General features: G+C 34.4%; 1 pseudogene; it reads left to right on the top strand.

The window, feature by feature from the left end:
• The first annotated feature begins 313 nt into the window (after window positions 1–313).
• LOC139320711 (craniofacial development protein 2-like) lies at window positions 314–1,114 on the top strand (annotated as a pseudogene).
• The last annotated feature ends 5,261 nt before the right edge of the window (window positions 1,115–6,375 follow it).

Raw genomic sequence — 6,375 nt, 5'->3', positions numbered from 1 at the left:
CTGAATTGCAACATATATATAACTTGCCAAAAATTGTAGATGTTCTACTGGTAAATATGAGCCAACAGTTCTAAGTGGCTCAGAATCCCTTTGTAATGGTAACTGAACTATTACATACTATACTATAATTAGTATTATTATAATTAGTACTGCCTTGTTGTGTTGAAGGAGCTTGCATAGCTCAATGAAGCTGTGAGCTATGCCATGAAGGGCCACCCAAGACGGACAGGTCATAGCAGAGAGTTCTGACAAAACGTGATCCACTGGAGAAGGAAATGGCAACCCATTCCAGTATCTTTGCCATGAAAACCCCATGGACAGTACCAAAAGGAAAAAATATATGACTCTGGAAGATGAGCCCCTCAGGTCGGAAGGTGTCCAATATGCTTCTGGAGAAGAGCCAGAAAGAGTAAAGCGACTGGACTAAAGCCGAAAGGACGCTCAGCTGTGGATGCATCTGGTGGTGAAAGGAAAGTTTGATGCTGTAAAGATTTTTTCTCCATAGGAACCTAGAATGTCAGATCCATGAATCAAGGCAAGCTGGACATGGTCAAACAAGCGATGACAAGACTGAACATCGATATCTTAGGAATCAGAGAATTAAAATGGACAGTAATTGGTGAATTTAATTCAGATGACAATCAGGTATACTACTGCAGACAAGAATCCATCAGAAGAAAGGGAGTAGCCTTCAGAGTCAATAAAAGAGTAGGAAAAGCAATACAATCCTCAAAATAACAAAATGACCTCAGTTCGAATCCAAGGCAAACCATTCAATATCACAGTAATCCAAGTTTATGCCCCAACCACTGGTGCTGAAGTGGATGAAACTGACCTGTTCTATGAAGCCCTATACCACCTTATAGAATTAACACCAAAAAATGATGTCCTTATCATCACGGGGGATTGGAATGCTAAAGTAGGAAGCCAAAAGATAACCAGAATAACAGGCAAGTTTGGCTTTGGAGTACAAAATGAAGTAGGGCACATGTTGATAGAATTATGTCAAGAGAATACGATGGTCATAGCAAACAACCCAAGAGACGACTCTACAGAGCCTCTTGATGAGGGTGAAGAAGGAGAGTGTAAAAGTTGGCTTGAAACTCAACGTTAAGAAAACTAAGATCAAAGCATCCGGCCCTCTCAATTCCTGGCAAATAGATGGGGAAGAAATGGAGGTAGTGACAGATTTTACTTTCCTGGGCTCCAAGATCACCGCAGATGGGGACTGCAGCCAAGAAATTAAGAGATGCTTGCTCCTGGGGCGGAAAGCTTAACGCATTGTAAGCCGCCCTGAGTCTCCGGAGAAGGGCGGCATATAAATCAAATTAAAAAAAAAAAAAAAGCTATGGCAAAGTTAGACAGCATATTAAAAAGCAGAGACATCACCCTGCCAACAAAAGTTTGTATAGTCAAGGCTATGGTTTTCCCAGTTGTATGGCTGTGAAAGTTGGACCATATGAAAGGCTGAGCGCCAAAGAATTGAGGCCTTTGAACTATGGTGCTGGAGAAGACTCCTGCGAGTCCCTTGGACTGCAAGGTGATCAAACCGGTCATTCCTAGAGGAGATCAACCCTGATTGCTCTTTAGAAGGTCAGATCTTTAGAAGGTGAGATGAAACTCAAATACTTTGGCCATCTAATGAAAAGGAAAGACTCACTGGAGAAGAGCCTAATGCTGGGGGCAAAAGAAGGGGATGACAGAGAACGAGGTGGCTGGATGGAGTCACTGAAGCAGTAGGTGTGAGCTTAAATGAACTCCAGAGGATGGTAGAGGACAGGAAGGGCTGGAGGAACATTGTCCATGGGATTGCGATGGATCAGACACGACTTCGCAACTAACAACAACAACAATAATTAGTATAGGTTTATTTTACAAAATAAACCTATACTAATTATTGGTAAAATATACTGAATATTCTGAATACAAGTCCAAGCACATGGGCATGGAATATAGAATTGAAGTAAAGACTACATGAATGTCACTGGAAAACTACTTTGGCCATATTTATTGTTTATATTGTGTATCTATCTATCTATCTATCTATCTATCTATCTATCTATCTATCTATCTATCTATCTATCTATCTATCTATCTATATTAGGAAGAAATAAATGCTTAGTTCAAAATGCAACATTAGTTCATAGATTATGCCCATAAGTACTCCCCCACCTGTTTATAATTTTCTTTAATGTAGGCTGGAAAAAGCTGTTTCAGGAAGTAAATAAATTTGTGGTCTTAATTCAGGAACAAGAACTTTACATTCACATAAGTAATATTTCTTTTCCATTCCCACTGTAAGGCTATTTTACTACAGTGAGCCAACATGGTCAACAACACTTGTGTTTTCTTGGCTACTCTAAAATATCTTTTTAAGATTTTATTTAGTAAAAACTAACTTCCTTAAGAAGCTGATCTAAAACTGTAATAAACTAATTATTTTATTTCTGAAGTCTTTATCTTTATATACTATGTTTATTACAAAGAGTATACTACTTCCTCTACTGGATCGTGCTTTTGTAATACGTGCTAAACATACTGTAGTATCTATTACTCTGAACTTACAGTTGAATTATTATTATTATTATTTTCACTAATTCAGAGTGCAGCATGCAATATGCTGCCTATACTTTTGAAGATGTTTCCAAGATATGTCTGATATTTCCAGACATATAGATTTTTTTGTTAATGGGAATGGAAAATCTGTCTTTTCATCTATTGTGCAAGTTCCCTAAATTTCATGTACAGCAAAATTGTTTTAAAAGCTCATTTAAATTCTTAGACTAAAAATGTTTTTCCCATATCTTAATAGTTCTCATATCTGAATAATGATGAACTATGTTTGATTCTTCTCTAAATGAAAAAGTACCACTTCTTTACATGTTCATTAACATTTGCCTATTTCTTTTTGCTTTATTCTTCATCTGCAGTTGTCATTGCAGGAGATAAGTAAAAAAAAAACCTGCAACAGCAGCAAGTTATTTGTGCACTGAGGTTACTAAGAATATTTTTTCCTGTGAAGAAATTTTTTTTGAGAGTCATGTCCCTATAATCCTAATTTCCATTCCTGCCTCTGAAACTATGACTCACATTTATTGGTTTATGTCTAAAAATAAGTCTCTTCAGAAATAATACAACATGAAAACTTTAAATTTAAACAATTAAGTTCTTCCTGTTAAATTTACCACTCTAATAAACCCATGCTGAATTAGCTTATATTAAAAATTTTAACACCAAAATCTTTTATTTATCTGATTAATAGTTGTGCCACTGGCTATTTCAGTTTCACACAAGACATGATTCCCTTCATTGCAGGCAATAAATTAGTTTCTTATTCTCCCCAAAATTTGAACAGTAGAAGCCTTTTTAAAAAAGCTTTATTAATTAAAATTCCAAAAAATTACCTGCTTAAATTTGGATGAAGAAAGCTGAAGCTTCAATAACATACCAAAAACTGAAACTTCGTTAGCTCCCTAACAACAATAATGGTACATCTATAATTAGTAACCTGTTTTTTAATGGTGTTTTTAAAAAAGTGGATAGTAAAGACAGAGATAGTAAAAAAGAAAGCCTTGTTCTTAGTAAATCCATATACCTTTATTATAAAGCCAACAGGAAAAAAAATGTTCAGTGTAAGATCCAAATTTGCTCACACAAAAGGAAATTTGCCTGTTAGGTAAAAATGGAATGAATTTGTTGAAAAATATTATTTTTCTCAGAAATGGAGCGTATCTCTTTCTCATCCTTTAATTGACATGGATTTTTCAGTGTTAAAAAAGAAATATATGTTTAGCACCAGTAAAATGTTCATAGCAAAAGGATTCTATATTTTGACTGAAATGAAGATTCATTTGAATGAGATTTGTTGAAATAAATGCACTAAAATAGAGGTAAAAATAAATATATTTGAATATAAATATACACATAGAAATGGTTGTTTTGAGTGTTGCTCCTCTGACAAGAGAATTGAGCAGATGCTCATTGTACCAAATAATTTTCATACTGCAATGTGAGAAAATAGATGAACCACATAAAATCTAATTTCTGTTGCAAATTGCAAACTGCAATAAGTTCCAGGATAGTAAACAATTAGATGCTTTATTTTCTTTTTAATAAGACTAAATAGCCAGATAATATCTACTGGCATCAACTTGGCTAATAAAAATCTGTTTAATAGGATTTGCCATTTTTCCAATTGCTATCGTGATAGGTTTTGCACGTTGATTATCTATAAACTTTGCCTCACTTTTCTCATAGAAAAACTCTCAGTGGTAATTGCTTTAACATTTATTCCAGGTCAAGTGGTTAAGTATGAATAATGATGTGTCAAAAATGTACAGTAATGTTGTCAATAGAGCAATTACCATTTAACTAGAGGATATTGTGGGACAGCAACACATTAACTGGTCCCAATTCATGAAAAAGACTGAAAAGGAAGGACTAATGTTAGTGACTACTTTCAAAACCAGTACAGTAAGTATTATACAGTATGCATTAATATTAGATAGGAATTGTTGATTAAGCACAAATTAATTTTGTAAGAGTACAGATCGTTTTGCTTATCACTAAAGAATTGCATTATTGCTTATTAGGACAAAGCACTAAAAAGGTACATAATGTTTAACCATTAATTGTTTTAGTTTGACTTCAAATGAATGTTCAAGTGTGGTGATGCTTAAGAGAAATTATTAAAATATTTATTTTAGATGATAGCTATATAATGTGAGCCTTTAGAGATAAATAAAATTAAGCATCATCTATTTTATTTAGATTATTATATGGGATAAGTCTTTATTGGAATGTGATTTTTACAGAAAAGAAATGTCTTAATGTAATATTGATTGTTCAAAAGTACTGCTTTTCAAAAGCAGTACTCAAAAGAGGTTAATGATGAGTTTTTATCATAACTTCTAACAGTCTGTAATCTATAGCTGAGTGCAACCTGCTAATCCTGAAGATATTGATGAATTAAAATAAACATTTTTCTTATTATACTTATTATCATTGCAGTCACACTAAAATCAATATAGATGGTAAGCTTATAAATATATGCAACAAAAACAAATTTAATCACCAACCATTTGTCACACACAAAGCATCTGGTGTTTTGATGAACTGAAAAATATTCACCATGGTTTCTTAAATAATAGTATGGTATAGACATGAAGATACTAAAACAAAAATGGGAGCAGACACGATAAACCACAGGGAAACGAAATAGTACAATCGGCTTGGATGGGGAAGTTCTACCAAGGTAAAGAAATCCCAAGGGACAACCTCTCATTCAAAAAACAACAATAACAACAACAACCCAAGTTTTAAAAAACCTGAAAAGACTGAATTGGCAAGGAATGTTTCTCGGGAGAAGAATAACAGAAAATTATTGTGGGAAGAAGAAATAGAATTAAATGTGCTGTAAAATGCAAGCTAGCTGGTTGGAATCCTTAACAGGAATTCATCAATATTTTGTTGCAAATCCCATTTATGTTAGAAACAAGCCAAGAGCCAGTGGTTTCAAGGGCAGAAATATCAATTATGTCAACAATGAACAACTGCTTGTTCTCAAGGCTATAAATACTATTATCTAAGTAACCAAGGTAAAGAGTCCATGAATATGAGAACAACATATTGATAGAAGGCAATCAACTATTAAAATTAACTTCATATTAACTTGAAATTTAGCTATAATGTGTATGTGTGAGAGAGAAACTTCAGTCAATCTGAGCTAAACAGCCAAATTAAACCATGTCAAATTGGAACTTGAGAATTACTGTTCAGTCCTAGACTGGGGAGTCTGACAGCTTGATTGCCTTTTCTGTAATGTAATAGGGAATAGCTTTGTCATGTGCAGATCAAGGATCAGTATAATGGCTACTGACATTCTGGCAACTCTGCTGACTATCAATCAAGCAACATATCCTGGTGGTTAAATAGAGGAAACTGTTAGCTCAGATGTGAAGCAGGTAGCCCAGAAAATGGGATAGAATCAGAATCAATCACTATCACAGATGGTCACTTTTCCAGCATGGATTCAGGCAAATTCTGCAGCTGTTCTTTTGCAGCTGTTTAATACTGAATGCCTGCTTCTATATCAGATAAATGTGGGAGCAATCCAAATAACCAACTCATGCTTTTTAATCAATGTGAACTTTACATACTTCTGAGTACAGAAGAGCTGATCAATCCTGTACAGGATTAAAGCAGTTTAATAATGGACCTGAACAACTATCACAATTTTTTGTCATTCCTAAAACTTAACTTTGTGCTCTGGCCATCAAGTAACATATATATCTAGGGCAGGAAAGGCATTCGGCATGGGGATATGCCATAGAATTTCAGTTACTATCTCAAATATGACTAGAGTGAGAAAGGCTC

This window comes from Pituophis catenifer, unplaced genomic scaffold (assembly GCF_029215685.1).
Source record: "Pituophis catenifer annectens isolate HBS135680 unplaced genomic scaffold, rPitCat1.0.hap2 SCAF_8, whole genome shotgun sequence".
Taxonomy (NCBI): domain Eukaryota; kingdom Metazoa; phylum Chordata; class Lepidosauria; order Squamata; family Colubridae; genus Pituophis; species Pituophis catenifer.
The sequence above is the reverse complement of the archived record's forward strand: the minus strand, read 5'-3'. Positions and strand labels throughout refer to the sequence as shown.